Here is a 16,027-nt window from a genome sequence, read left to right on the forward strand (position 1 = left end):
ATCACTGAATTATTTTTTTTAAATCATGAATACATATGGGCCGTCAAGGCCTCTTACTTACTGTACAAAATGAACATCTATCTACAAAGACTCTAAGATTATTTGACATCAAATGGGACAGGGTACCGTCCTACCCATAAGTCTATAGCAAAACTCTGAAACGATGACTCATAGACTCAGCTGCACTCCGAATAAGGTGGAGTCTTACCGATCCTTCGTTGAATGCCAATATCGTCTATTATGAGGGCTCGTCAAACTGATTATCTATACCTGCAGGCATGAATGCAGGGGCCCTAACAAAAGGACTTCAGTACGAATAATGTACTGACTATGTTTGGCATGTAAATCAGTATATAAAGAACATGGAAGAAACATGGAGTAAAGACTCAACCTGTAAGTATGGATAGCTCTTTAAATCATGAAATATCTATAATGTCATGCATATGCGTCTAAATGTCATATAATGCATAGGTTTGTAAATACATAACATCATCAAGCCTCTGAGGACATCCCATCATATCATCTCGGCCACTGTGGGCAACATCATCAACGTATACTAGCTGATCAAGTGGTGGTACGTATATAACGCCGTAACCTTTTTTCCATATCTCATATAAATATAATATGCATATAGACGCATATATAATGTCGTCTGACTCATATTTCAGCCACTGTGGGCAATATCATCATCGTATATCAGCTGATCAGGGGGTGGTGCGTATATAACGTCGTAACCTTTTCCCATATCTCATATATATATATATATATATATATATATATATATATATATATATATATATATATATATATATATACATATACATATGCGTATATAATGCAATCTGGTCATGGGTCAATGTACATGTATAAATGAATGCAATGCATGAGAAATACGTAAATAAAATCTTTCGGAGTGTCATAAGACCATTAAACATCTGATTAATATCATGAAATAAACTTTACGAATTTATGTATTTTTGAGACACATGAACAAATGATAGAATAATATGACACATGAGGTATCAAGAACATAAGTATCTCTAGTATTTCTATGAATAGAATCATTTATGAAAATTTTATATTTGCTTGTTTCGTTTGTGTCGTATAGATCATGCCAAAAGAAAGAAAGGATAACCTTAACATACCTTAGCCGATTCTCCAAACAATCCATCTAACACACGACAATCATGACAAAACACGTGACGGCAAGAACGGAGTAGGAAAAAAATCCGCATGATATTCTTGGAAGAGGTTGCACCGTACTCCTCTCTCAACTTAATACCCTCGTAAACATTAACTGTCTTGCAATATCCACAAATCAACATTTTAAAAAGTACTGACAATATCAGGATTTAAGCCTTTATGAAGCATTTCATTAATTAATGTCCAGACACCACTTTTCATACCAAGCAAACAGAATCCCTTGGCAAGGATGTTATAAGTCACCACTTTAGGCTCTACATCGTATTTCTCCATATCACCTTTGAACTCCAAGGCTTCTTCCATTACGCCCGCCATGCTTAACCCATGAATGAGAATATTGTAACTATGTACAGTGAGATGTAATCCATACTTAAACATCATACAAAAGAATAACTCTGCAACATCTAAATAACCCATTTTACAAGAACTTGACATAAGAGTATTGAAAGACACAACACAAGGCCCAAGCTCTCTACATTCAGTCCCTCGATGAAACTCAACAGCTTCTTGCATCAAGAACTGTTTGCATAGGCCATCTATAAGAATGGAATTATTATACTCACTCGGGTGTATCCCACTAGCTTTGATGTCATCACAGACATCCCGGATGATATCAGTGTTTCTCATCTTATACAACAAATTATTATATAAAATTATCGAAGCCCGGATATTGAAATCTTTCATCTTTGCAAAAACAAAGAGAACATCGAGAACCATCTGACAACGAGAATAACCAGAAGCCAACATATCCCAGACGACATGATTAGAATCCCATTTCTAAAAGCGACTCGAAAGCAGCTCACTTAGCAAAGAAGCTGAACCCCCAGCTTGATGGAAATCCAAACAAATCTATATAAACGGCAAAAATGAGCAAAGAAAGAAGTACTACACCTGTGACTGTAAAATTGTATCCACGTCCACCTACTATATGGTGATTAGTCATCTTAGCTTCTCACACGTGGATTAATGTTCATGCAATTAAAAAATTTCTCTAATTACTTAAAATACTACTCATTTTTAATACACTTTATATATCATACTATCATGGTCATATGGTACCTATAAAATTAATACATACATTATTATTTTATTAAAATATCTATGTAAAAATACATATATTTTCTCAACTTATAATTTTTCTAATCTCATATAAAAAGTAAAAATTATCGTACACTTAATTTTAAAATGATAAAAATATAACCTTCTTTTCTTGTGAAAAAATAATTCATATCTTTACAATAAAGAAAATCTCATAAACTTTCTCATATTAGGTGTATAATTTATCATATCCGAAAATAGTAATAATGGTAACTATCCAAAATTATACTTTTAACGTTCTATTTTATTTTTAATGAAATAATTTATAAGTACATAAACTTTTATGACTTTAATATAAGTTTAAAGTCTTCTTTTCTTCCCGACATCGCTACGTAAGTTATATCAAGCTTTTCATTTTTATTTTCATCGTTTATACCATATTTTTAGAAAATCTTTTTATTTTCTCAAAAAATGTAATCATAAATTAATATTAAAGCCTAAACAATGTAAATTGTTTCGTGTAATGGCTACAAAATAACCATCCCACTTATTTCTTTTACAAGGAAAAAGTTATGAGTAGGATATATGGAATTAAAGCCAGAGTACATGTGCGTGTGAATATATTATACATACACACACACAAAATTATTTTATTATATTAACCCTTTTTTGTGACGATGACTGTTTTAAAAGAAAAAGTTCCACTCAAAATACCATATCAATATATATAACAGTGTCAATGGTGTTAAACTTATGGGGTGTAACATTCTTCCCCCCTTTAGAACATTCGTCCTCGAATGTTAACTCTTGGAGATTTTGTAATATTTTCACTAGGGTATGAAGTCTTGATTATTCACAACCTTTTGTACTCGAGTATCTCGTATCTTCTTTACCTTTAACTTACTTACCTTTCAATCTCGCATCGTATCTTCTGTTTCTTTCATAACCTCCCTTCCACATTATGCATTAATGCTCTATTGTGATACCTGCACCTCTGGTGCATATAAATGTGGCGAAAACTTCATACTGACTTCTTATGGCTCAGCTCTGTGGCACGATCTGGAAACAAAAGAAGGGTAATATTTCCTAAAAGCCCTATAGCCTCTCAATTATAAATGTGGCACGCAACACAGCCATAACTGAGACTCTACTAGGCACGGCTTTATAGACTCCCTAGGACACGAACTGCTCTGATACCACTTTGTCACGCCCCAACCATGGGAGGCGTGGCTGGCACCTGGTGTCGTACAAATCCGAGCGAACCACTCTGCAACTCTTTATTATTATTTTTTTCTTTCATTGAAACTATCATGGGCCAACATGGCCACAACTCAGAATGTATAACTATACGTGGGCAATACTGTATCACTGAATTATTATTTTTTTGAATCATGAATACATATGGGCCGTCAAGGCCTCTGACATACTGTACAAAATGAACTTATGTCTACAAAGCCTCTAAGATTATTTGATATTGTGACGACCCGGCCAGTCGTCTCATGAGTTACCGCTTTGTTTTCCCCATTTCTGCTTCTTTATGCTTTGTTTATCCATGTTATGTGGAATCGGATTGGTCAGATCGAATCCGGAATGATTTTGGTAAGGTTTGAGACACCTAGTCTCTTTTGAGGAATTTTAAGTTGGAAAAGCCAACCGGATGTTAACTTATATGTTAGAGGGCTCAGATGTGAATCTCGATGGTTCGTATAGCTTCGGGAGGTGATTTGGGACTTAGGAGTGCGATCTAGTTGAGGTTTGGAGGATCGGAGTAGATTTAGCCTTGAATTGGCGACGTTGATATTTTGGCGATTTTCGGTTGGTAGGTAAGATTTTGATATAGGGGTCGGAATGGAATTTCGAGAGTTGTAGTAGTTCTACCATGTCATTTGGGATGTGTGTGCAAAATTTCAAGTCATTCGGACGTAGTTTGGTTGGGTTTTTGATCAAAAACATAATTTAGAAGATTTTGAAATTCTTAGGCTTGAATCCGATGCAAATTTGGTGTTTCGATGTTGTTTTGAGCGTTCCAAAGGTTGGAACAAGTTTGAATGAGGTTATGGGATATGTTGGCATGTTTGGTTGAGGTCCCGGGGGCCTCGGGTGATTTTTGGGTGGTCAATCAGACCATTTCATGAAGTTTTGAATTGCAGAAAAACTGCTGAAGTGTTGTAGAGAATTTGACCTTCGCGCTCGCGAGTAGGTCCTCGCGTTCACGAAGAATTAGTTGAGAAGGCAGATGATTTTATCCTTCGCATTCGCAAGGAAGGCTCCGCGATCGAGAAGGGCTGGATGTTTGTGCAGCGCATTCGCGGGAGTGTTGTCGCGTTTGCGTAGAAGATTGGTCGTTTTTGGATCTTTTTGAAGGGGATTGAAGAGGGATTCAAGGGGAATCACTTGGAGGTAAGATTTTTGGACTTAAAACTCGATTCTAATGTGAATTCCACCTAAATAATCATGAAATTAAGCCAAAAATTGAAGAACTCGGGCTTGGAAACTTAGAACTTTGATTGAAGATTTGAAGGGTATTTGAGGTCGGATTTCAGAACTTTTGATATGTATGAACTCGTGGGGAGATAAGTAATCTAGTGATGTAAAAATTATTGAATTCTAAGACATGGGCCGGGGGGTAGGGTTTTGGTAATTTCGTGATTTATATCGTATATTGATTATTTTCGCTTGGGCTTCGTTCCCTTAGCATATTTTGACGTCGTGATTCTGATTTTGGATAGATTCGACGCGAGTGGAGGCCGATTCGAGTGGTAAAGGAATCGCGAGCTAGAGATTTGACCGGTTCGAGGTGAGTAATGGTTGTAAATGATGTTCTGATGGTTTGAAACCCCGAATTTGCACATCGTAGTGCTATATTGAGGTGACACACACGCTGGATGACGAGTGTGAGGTCGTGCACTATTGGGGATTGTGAGTTAGTCAGTCCTGAATGACTATTTTATCGCATATTTGACTATCTATTTGCTATCATCATGATTTGGGCTGAATGCCATATTTGGGCCTTGTGCCAACTATTTGAACCCTTCGGAGATTTTTACTGGTATTTCCTCACTGTTTTGACTTTATACTTGAACTCAGTCATGTTATATTTCATTATATTTTGTACTCAGCCATGTTTACTCTGTTTTAACACTTACATGATCTTTTAAATGATATTTTGGGCTGAGAAACATGTTTTAATACTGCCCGAGTGGCTTGTGAGGATTTTTTACTTAGTAAGGCTGAGGGCCTATGTTGTGAGAAAACATTTGATACTGATTATGAGGCCGAGGGCCTGAGATATGTACACCACGAGGTGGCTTGATTGATACGAGGCCGAGGGCCTAGTGATGATGCCACGAGATGGCTTGATATTGCGCTTGGGCCGTAAGGGGCCCCTCTAGGAGTCTGTGCATACCCAGTGAGCGCGGGTACCCATTCTAATGTTAGATTGAGCCCGAAGGGCTGGTATTGTTCTATGTGCTTGCCCGAGGGGCTGGTACTGTTCTGAGATGTTGCCCGAGGGGCGGATTTGTTGATACTGTGCCCGAGGGGCGAACCTTTATGTGTTTTTTTTTTCATAATTGACTGTCAATTACCTGCTTAATTACTGAAAAAGGCTTTTCAGGAGGTTAAATTCGAGTTAAAGGATTTTTACCTTACTTTCACTGGTTTACTGTTTAAAAGGGGGTTTTACTGCTTCATTATAGCATGCTTTTGTGCCTTACGTGATTTTCTGCTTTCAGTCTTTATTTATGATTATTACTCACTGAGTTGGAGTACTCACCTTACTACCTGCACCCTGTATGCAGATTCAGGCGTATCTGGTCCCGCTCCTGAGGGTTGATCATTTCCGGCTTAGGCAGATCCGAGGAGTCTCTAGGTAGCTGTTAGCGTTCGCAGCCCGGAGCTCTTCCCTATCTTAGTCCTTCATATTCTTAGTTTTCTGTATTAGACTTTGTAGTTACATTGGGAGTATTCTGTTTTTGTTAGATGCTCATGACTAGTGACACCCCGGTATCGGGCTGTGTTGGGTTATTTTTCGCGAATTATGCTATTATCTGTTAACTTTGGATTATCTTATCATACTTTAGATTTATTTCTTATGGTTTAACTGTTAATAATTGGATATGGGAAGTGTCGGCTGGCCTTGTCTTCACGAGAGGCGCCATTATGACCAGGTTCGGGTTTAGGGTTGTGACAAGTTGGTATCAGAGCCTAGGTTACATAGGTCTCACGAGTCATGAGCAGGATTAGTAGAGTCTCACGGATCGGTACGGAGGCGTCTGTATTTATCCTTGAGAGGCTGTAGATCCTTTAGGAAAAACTTCATATTCTTGAAATTCTTGTCGTGCGAATTTGTTAATCCGAGTACTAAACTTCTATTATGCTATTCTCTCACAGATGGTGAGGACAAGCGCTACTAGTCAGGATGGATAACCACCAGTACCACCAGCTGTGGCTACTAGAGGCCGAGGATGCGATCGTGGTCGTGGTCGTGGTAGGGGCAGAGCAGCTAGGGCAGCACCTGCAGATCCACCAGCTGCCCCAGTTTAGGATCAAGTCCCAGTTATGGACGCTCCAGCAGCACCAGTTATGCCCATTGTGATTTCGGGTCTTTAGGAGGCCTTGGCTCAGATCTTATCAGTTTGCACGGGCCTAGCTCATGCGGTTCAGTCACTACAGCCACAGCTACTTCTCAGGCTGGGGGAGGTAATCAGACTCCCGTCGCTCGCACACAAGAGCAGGTCGTGCTAGGACTTCAAACGCCGGGGGCACATCCAGCCCAGCCAGTTATAGCTTCTCAGGACTTTGTAGTTCTTGCTATGCTAGAGGATGAGCAGCGTAGGTTAGAAAGGTTTGGTAGACTGCAGCCTCCGACCTTTAGTGGTGCAGAGGGCGAGGATGCCCAGGGCTTCTTAGATAAGTGTCAGAGGATGCTCCGTACAACGGGTATTTTGGAGACCAGCGGGGTCGCTTTCACTACTTATCAGTTTTTTGGAGCTTCTTTTACTTGGTGGGATGCTTTTGAGAGGTGTAGGCCTTTTGGTGCAGCACCCCTTACCTGGCAGCAGTTCTCCGTTCTCTTTCTGGGGAAGTATGTGTCGTAGTCCTGCAGAGAGGAGCTGCATAGGGAGTTTGAGTGGTTGTGTCAGGGAGAGATGAATGTGACACAGTACGAGATGAGTTTCTCCGCGCTAGCTTGCCATGCTATTTGGATGGTTCCGACATATAGGGAGAGGATTAGGAGGTTTGTTGATAGCCTCACTTATCAGCTTCGTATTCTTATGACCAGGGAGAGGGTGATTGGTGCTACTTTCGAGGAGGTTGTGGATATTACCCATGAGATTGAGTTTGTTCGTTGCTAGGAGCGCGAGGAGAGGGATGCCAAGAGGCCTCGAGGATCTGGTGGTTATAGTGGTACTCTTTTGAGAGGTCAGTTTCAGCACAGCAGAGGTCGTTCATTCAAGCATGCTCAACCAGCTTGCCCAGGTTATCATGGGGAATCATCGGGTCATGGTTCTCATAGTTCTCATCAGGGCCAGTCATCACTTAGTGCCCTTCGAGCTCAGAGTTTGTCCCGTGCTCCATTAGTTTAGGGCTCTTCTATGCCGAGTGCATCTGCTAGTCATTCCAGTGCAAGGGGTTCCCTTCAGTTCCCTTCACCAGCACTTGGGAGTTGTTATGAGTGTGGTGAGATGGGTCATATGTGAAGGTAGTGTCCTAGTCGTCTTGCGAGTTCATCTCAGCAGAGGGGTCAGTCAACGGCTTTAGCACCAGTTACTTCACCACCACCCGCCCAACCAGCTAGGGGTGGAGGTCAGTCAGCTAGGGGTCTCCCCAGAGGGGAGGTTGATCAGGTGGCGGTCATGCCCATTTCTATGCACTTCCAGGCAGACCCAATGTTATTGCTTCAGATGCTGTTATTACAAATATTGTTTCAGTCTGCCAAAGAGATGTCTCTATATTATTTGATCCCGGTTCCACCTTTTCATATGTGTGATCATACTTTGATCGTTATTTGGGTACACCTTATGAGTTTCTTGCTTCACTTGTTCATATATCTACCCTGGTGGGCGATACTGTTGTTGTAGACTGTGTGTACCGGTCGTGTATGGTAACTATTGGGGGTCTGGAGACCCATGTGGATCTTTTATTAATGTATATGGTGGATTTCAATGTCATTTTGGGCATGGATTGGTTATCGCCGTGTCGTGCTATTCTGGACTATCATGCTAAGACACTCACATTGGCTATACCAGGTGTGCTACAGATTGAGTGGCAAGGTATGACTGATTATATTCCCAGTAGAGTGATCTCGTTCTTGAAAGCCCAACGTATTGTTGGGAAGGGTTGTCTTTGGTATCTAGCCTTCGTAAGGGATGTTGGTGTTGAGACTCCCAGTATTGCTTCTGTTCCAGTTGTGAGGGATTTTCCCGATGTGTTTCCTGCAGACCTGTCGGGCATGCCACCGGACAGGGATATTGATTTTGGTATTGACCTGGTGCCGGGCACTCAACCCATTTCTATTCTGTCATATCGTATGGCACCACCGGAGTTGAAGGAATTAAAGGAGAAGTTTCAGGAACTCCTTGATAAGGGGTTCATTCGGCATAGTGTGTTACCTTAGGGTGCGCCGGTTCTATATGTGAAGAAGAAGGATGGCACTATGAGGATGTGCATTGATTATAGACAATTGAATAAGGTAACAATTAATAACAAGTATCCTTTGCCTCGCATTGATGATTTATTCGACCAGCTTCAGGGAGTGAGAGTGTTCTCCAAGATTGATCTCCGTTCAGGGTATCACCAGTTGAAGATCAAGGACTCGGATATTCTTAAGATAGCTTTCAGGACTCGATATGGTCATTATGAGTTCTTGGTGATGTCTTTTGGGCTGACCAATGCCCCAGTAGCGTTTATGCATTTGATGAACAGTGTGTTCCGGTCTTATCTTGACTCCTTTGTCATAGTCTTCATTGATGATATTTTGGTATATTCACGTAGTCAGGAGGAGAAAGCGAAGCATTTGAGAGTTGTGTTACAGAGATTGAGAGAGGAGAAGCTTTATGCAAAATTCTCCAAGTGTGAGATTTGTCTTAGTTCAGTGGCTTTCTTGGGGCACGTGGTGTCCAGTGAGGGTATTCAGGTTGATCCAAAGAAAATAGAGGCGGTTCAGAGTTGGCCCAGCCTTTCCTCAGCCATAGAGATTCGCAACTTTCTTGGTTTGGCGGGTTATTATCGTCGTTTTGTTTAGGGATTCTCATCTATTGCATCGCTCTTGAACAAGTTGACTTATAAGGGTACTTCGGTTGTATGGTCGGACGAGTGTGAGGAGAGCTTTCAAAAGCTCAAGACAGCTTTGACCACAGCTCTAGTGTTAGTTTTGCCATCAGTTTCAGGTTCATATACCATGTATTGTGATGCTTCGAGAGTTGGCATTGGTTGTGTATTGATGCAGGAGGGTAGAGTTATTGCTTATGCTTCTCGTCAGTTGAAGCCCCATGAGAAGAACGACCCCGTTCATGATTTGGAGTTGGCTGCCATAGTTCACGCGTTGAAGATTTGGAGGCATTACTTGTATGGTGTGTCTTGTGAGGTGTTTACTGATCATCCTAGCCTTCAACACTTGTTCAAACAGAAGGATCTGAATTTGAGGCGGTGGAGGTGGTTGGAGTTGCTTAAGGATTATGATATCACTATATTGTACCATCCGGAAAAGGCCAATGTGGTGGCCGATGCTTTGAGCCAAAAGGTAGTGAGTGTGGGGAGTTTTGCATATATTCCAGTTGGGGAGAGACCTCTTGCAGTTGATGTTCAGACCTTGGCCAATCGGTTCGTAAGGTTAGATATGTCGGAGCCTAGTCGGGTATTGGCTTGGGTAGTTTCTCGGTCTTCCTTATATGATTGCATCAAAGAGCGCCAGTATGATGATCCATATTTTCTTGTCCTTAAGGACAGAGTTCAGCATGATGATGCCAGAGATGTGACCATTGGTGATGACGGGTTGTTGAGGATGCAGGGCCAGATTTCTGTGCCCAATGTGGATGGGATTCGGGAGTTGATTCTGGAGGAGGCTGATAGCTCGTGGTATTCCATTCATCCAGGAGCCGCGAATATGTATCAGGATTTGAGGTAGCACTATTGGTGGAGGAGAATGAAGAAAGACATTGTAGGATTTGTAGCTCGGTGTCTCAATTGTCAGTAGGTGAAATATGAGCATCAAAGATCGGATGGCTTGCTTCAGCGGATAGATATTCCAGAGTGCAAGTGGGAGAGGATTACTATTGACTTTGTAGTTGGATTTCTACAGACTTTGAGGAAGTTCGATGCTATTTGGGTGATTATGGATCGGCTGACCAAGTCCGTGCACTTCATTCCTGTGTGTACTACCTATTCTTCAGAGCGGTTGGCAGAGATCTATATTCGGGAGATTGTTCATTTGCATGGTATCCCAGTTTCCATCATTTCAGATAGGGGCACTCAGTTTACATCGCAGTTTTGGAAGTCTATGCAGCGAGAGTTGGGTACTCAGGTTGAGTTGAGCACAACTTTTCACCCTCAGACGGACGGGCAGTCTGAGTGCACTATTCAGATATTGGAGGACATGTTGCATGCTTGTGTCATTGATTTCTGAGGGTCATGGGATCCGTTTCTACTGCTTGCAGAGTTTGCTTATAACAACAACTACCAGTCGAGTATTTAGATGGCTCCATATGAGGCTTTGTAAGGGAGGCAGTGTAGATCTCCAGTTAGTTGGTTCGACCCCAGTGAGACTAGGCTATTGGGGACAAACTTGGTACAAGATGCCTTAGATAAGGTAAAGGTGATTCAGGAGAGGCTTCGTGCAGTGCAGTCAAGGCAAAAGAGCTATGCTGATAGGAAGGTTTGAGATGTGTCCTACATGGTTAGCGAGAAGGTTCTGTGAAGGTTTCTCCCATAAAGGGTGTTATGAGATTTGGGAAGAAAGGGAAATTGAGTCTGCGGTTCATTGGGCCTTTTGAGGTGCTTCGGAGGATTGGGGAGGTGGCTTATGAGCTTGCTTTGCCACTCAGCTTGTCGAGTGTGCATCTGGTATTTCATGTTTCTATGCTCCGAAAGTATATTGGGGATCCGTCTCATGTTCTGAATTTCAGCACGGTTCAATTGGATGATGATTTGACCTATGATGTGGAGCTAGTAGCTATTTTGGGTCATCAGGTTCGAAAGTTGAGGTCGAAGGATATAGCTTCAGTAAAAGTGCAGTAGAGAGGTTGGACAATGCAGGAGGCTACCTAGAGACCGAGCGGGAGATGCGGAGCAGATATCCTCACCTGTTTGAGTCTTCAGGTATTTTTCTTGACTTGTTCGAGGACGAACGTTTGTTTAAGTTGGGGAGGATGTGACGACCCGACCAGTCGTCTCATGAGTTACCGCTCTGTTTTCCCCATTTCTGATTTTTTGTGCTTTTTTATCCGTGTTATGTGGTATCGGGTTGGTCGGATCGAATCCGGAATGATTTTGGTAAGGTTTGAGACATTTGTCTCTTTTGAGGAAGCTTAAGTTGGAAAAGTCAACTAGATGTTGACTTATGTGTTAGAGGGCTCAGATATAAATCTCGATGGTTCGAATAGTTTCGGGAGGTGATTTGGGACTTAGGAGCGCGATCAGACTAAATTTTAAAGGTTCAGAGTAGATTTAGGCTTGAATTGGTGAAGTTGATATTTTGGCGATTTCCGGTTGGTAGGCGAGATTTTGATATAGGGGTCGGAATGGAGTTCCGAGAGTTGTATTAGTTCCGCTGTGTCATTTGGGATTTGTGTGCAAAATTTTAGGTCATTCGGACGTAGTTTGATTGGGGGTTTTATCAAAAGTGTAATTTAGAAGATTTTGAAATTCTTAAGCTTGTATCCGATGCTAATTTGGTGTTTCAATGTTGTTTTGAGCATTTAGAAGGTTGGAATAAGTTTGAATGAGGGTATGGGATATGTTGGCATATTTGGTTGAGGTCCTGGGGGCCTCGGGTGAGTTTCGGGTGGTCAATTGGACCATTTCATGGTGTTTAGAATTGCAGAAAAACTGCTGAAGCGTCGCAGAGAATTTGACCTTCGTGTTCGCGAGTAGGTCCTCACGTTCGCGAAGGGTTAGTTGAGAAGGTAGATGATTTAAGCCTTCGCGTTCGCGAGGAAGGCTCCGCATTCGCAAAGGGCTGGATGTTTGTGCATTGCGTTCGCGGGAGTGTTGTCGCGTTTGCGTAGAAGAAATGGGTAGCTGAGCTTCAGGGGAATTTAACTCATCGTGTTCGTGAAAGGGGGGACGCAGTCTTGAAGGTCTGTCTGAGTAAAGCATCGCGTTCGCGATGGGGTGGTCGCAATCGCGGAGGCTTTGACCTCGTTCACGAAGAAGGATTTCAGGCCTGGGCAGAATGTTTAAATACTCATCTCAGTCCGTCCCAAATGACTATTTTATCGCGTATTTGACTGAAATCTATTTGCTATCATCATGATTTGGGCTGAATGCCATATTTGGGCCTTGTGCCAACTATTTGAACCCTTCGAGGATTTTTACTGGTATTTTCTCACTGTTTTGACTTTATACTTGAACTCAGTCATGTTATATCACTGTTTTTCGTACTCAGCCATGTTTACTTTGTTTTAACACTTACATGATCTTTTAAATGATATTTTAGGATGAGAAACATGTTATACTACTGCCTGAGTGGCTTGTGAGGATTTTTGACTGAGTAAGGCTGAGGGCCTATGTTGTAAGGAAACATTTATACTAATTATGAGGCCGAGGGCCTGAGATATGTACGCCATGAGGTGGCTTGATTGATACGAGGTCGAGGGCCTAGTGATGATGCCACGAGATGGCTTGATATTGCGCTTAGGTCGTAAGGGACCCCTCCAGAAGTCTGTATACCCCCAGTGAGCGCGGGTACCCATTGTAATGTGAGATTGAGCCCGAGGGGCTGATATTGTTCTATGTGATTGCCCGAGGGGCTAGTATTGTTCTATGTGATTGCCCGAAGGGCTGGTACTGTTCTGAGATGTTTCCCGAGGGGCAGATTTGTTGATATTGTGCCCAAGGGGCGAACCTTTATGTGTGTATTTTTCATAATTGACTGTCAATTACCTGCTTAAATATTGAAAAAGGCTTTTCAGGAGGTTAAATTCGAGTTGATGGATTTTTACATATCTTTCACTTGTTTACTGTTTTAAAAAGGGGTTTTACTGCTTCATTATAGCACGTTTTTGTGTCTTACGTGATTTTCTGCTTTCAATCTTTATTTATGATTATTACTCACTGAGTTGGAGTACTCACTTTACTCCCTGCATCCTGTATGCAGATTCAGGCGTATCTGGTACCGCTCCCGAGTGCTGATCATTTCTGGCTCAGGCGAATCCGAGGAGTCTCTAGGTAGATGTTGGCGTTCGTAGTCCGGAGCTCTTCCATATCTTAGTCCTTCATGTTCTTAATTTTCTGTATGAGACTATGTAGTTACATTGGGAGTATTTTGTTTTTGTTAGATGCTCATGACTAGTGACACCCCGGTATCGGGCTGTGTTGAGTTATTTTTCGCGAATTATGTTATTATCTGTTAACTTTGGATTATCTTATCATGTTTTAGATTTATTTCTTATGGTTTAACTGTTAATAATTGGATATTGGAAGTGTCGGCTGGCCTTGTCTTCACGAGAGGCGCCATCACGATCGCGCCCGGGTTTAGGGACGTGACAGACATCAAATGGGACAGGGTACCGGCCTACCCATAAGCTTGTAGCAAGACTCTAACACGATGACTCATAGACTCGGCTACACTCCGAATAAGGTGGAGTCTTACCGATCCTTCGTTGTATGTCAATCTCGCCTACTATGAGGGCTCGTCAAACTGATTATCTATACCTACAGGCATGAATGCAGGGCCCCTAACAAAAGGATATCAGTACGAATAATGTACCGAGTATGTTAGACATGTAAATCAGTATTTAAAGGACATGAAGAAACATGGAGTAAAGACTCAACCTGTAAGTATGGATAGCTCTCTAAATCATGAAATATCTATAATGTCATGCATATGCGTCTAAATGTCATGTAATGCATAGGTCTTTATGTACATAACATCATCAAGCCTCTGAGGGCATCCCATCATATCATCTCGGCCACTGTGGGCAATATCATGAATGTATACTAGCTGATCAGGTGGTGGTGTGTATATAACGCCATAACCTTTTTCCCATATCCCATATAAATATAATATACATATATACGCGTATATAACGCCGTCTGAATCATATTTCAGCCACTGTGGGCAACATCATCATCGTATACTAGCTGATCAGGTGGTGGTGCATATATAACGCCGTAACCTTTTCCCATATCCTATATATATATACGTGTATATAACGTCATCTGGTCATAGGTCAATGTACATGTATAAATAAATGCAATGCATGATAAATACGTAAATAAAATCTTTCGGAGGGTCATAATACCATTATACATTTGATTAATATCATGGAATAAACTTTACCATCTTATGTATTTTTGAGACCCATGAACAAATAATAGAATAATATGATACATGGGGGATCAAGAACATAAGTATCTCTAGTATTTCTATGAATAGAATCATTTATGAAAATTCCACATTTTCTTGTTTCGTTTATGTCGTATAGATCATGCCAAAGAAAGAAGGGATAATCTTAACATACTTGAGTCGGTTCTTCGGACAATCCCTCTAACACACGACAATCACGACAAAACACGTTTGAACCGTATTTCTCCATATCACCTTTGAACTCCAAGGCTTCTTCCATTGCACCCGCCATGCTTAACCCATGAATGAGAATATTGTAACTATATACATTAAGATGTAATCCATACTTAAATATCATACAAAAGAATAACTTTGCAACATCTATATAACCCATTTTACATGAACTTGACATAAGAGTATTGAAAGACATAACACAAGGCCCAAGCTCTCTACATTCAGTCCATCGATGAAACTCAACAACTTCTTGCATTAAGAACTGTTTACATAGGCCATCTATAAGAATGGAATTAGTATACTCACTCGGGTGTATCCCATTAGCTTTGATGTCATCACAGACATCCTGGATGATATCAGTGTCCCTCAATTTATACAACAAATTATTATATAAAATTATCGAAGCCCGGATATTGAAATCTTTCATCTTTGCAAAAACAAAGAGAGCATCGAGAACCATCTGACAACGGGAATAACCAGAAGCCAACATATCCCAGACGACATGATTAGAATCCCACTTCTAAAAGCGATTCGAAAGCAGTTCATTTAGCAAAGAAGTCGAACCCCCAGCTTGATGGAAATCCAAACAAATCTATATAAACGGCAAAAATGAGCAAAGAAAGAAGTACTACACATGTGACTGTAAAATTGTATCCACGTCCACCTACTACATGGTGATTAGTCATCTTAGCTTCTTACACGTAGTTTAATGTCCACGCAATTAAAAAAAAATTTAAATTACTTAAAATACTACTCACTTTTAACACACTTTATATATTCTTACTATCATAGTCATATAGTACCATATAAAATTAATACATACACTATTATTTCATTAAAACAACCATGTAAAAATACATATATATTTTCAACTTATAATTTTTCTAATCTCATATAAAAAGTAAAAATTATCGTACGCTTAATTTTAAAATGGTAAAAATATAACCTTCTTTTCTTGTGAAAAAGTAATTCATATCTTTACAATAAAGAAAATCTCATAAACTTTCTCATATTAGGTGTATAATTTATCATATCCGAGAATAA

General features: G+C 40.8%; 1 pseudogene; it reads right to left on the bottom strand.

The window, feature by feature from the left end:
* Positions 1-346: 346 nt before the first annotated feature.
* On the bottom strand, positions 347-15,473 carry LOC104216571 (pentatricopeptide repeat-containing protein At5g01110-like; annotated as a pseudogene).
* Between the last annotated feature and the right edge of the window lie 554 nt (positions 15,474-16,027).

Source organism: Nicotiana sylvestris, chromosome 7 (assembly GCF_000393655.2).
Source record: "Nicotiana sylvestris chromosome 7, ASM39365v2, whole genome shotgun sequence".
NCBI lineage: Eukaryota > Viridiplantae > Streptophyta > Magnoliopsida > Solanales > Solanaceae > Nicotiana > Nicotiana sylvestris.